Source organism: Pteropus vampyrus, unplaced genomic scaffold (assembly GCF_000151845.1).
Source record: "Pteropus vampyrus isolate Shadow unplaced genomic scaffold, Pvam_2.0 Scaffold30, whole genome shotgun sequence".
Lineage (NCBI taxonomy): Eukaryota > Metazoa > Chordata > Mammalia > Chiroptera > Pteropodidae > Pteropus > Pteropus vampyrus.
In genome coordinates, this window is record NW_011888811.1 from 1,295,643 (window position 1) to 1,296,167 (window position 525).

The following is a 525-nucleotide window of genomic DNA, read 5'->3' on the forward strand; positions in this document are numbered from 1 at the left end:
ATTATACACACATATAAATTATATATATAAAAGTTAAGCCTATTTACATATATTCGATATAACCAATGTATTTGGTCATTTGGGCTTAAAGTAATGTCATATAGATTACACACACATATAAATTATATATATCACATTTTCTTTATCCATTAACTCATCAACACTTAAGATTGTTTCCATGTCTCGGCTATTGTAAATAAACCTGCAATGAACATGGGGGTGCATATATTTCTGTGATAGTGATTCTATTTCCTTCAAGTGTATACCCAGAGTAGAATACCTAGACCATATGGTAGTTCTATTTTTACGTTTTTGAGGAATCTCCATACTGTTTTCCATAGTGGCTACACCAACTAAAATTCCCACCAACAGTGAACAAACGTTCCCTTTTCTCTACAGCTCCAGTTTCTATTTTTTTCTAACGTTTCTTTACATGCCTCGTATTTTTTGAAAACCCAACATTTTGAGTATTGTAGTGTGGCAACTCTAGAAATCAGGTTCTCTTCCCTTTCCAGGGATTATTAT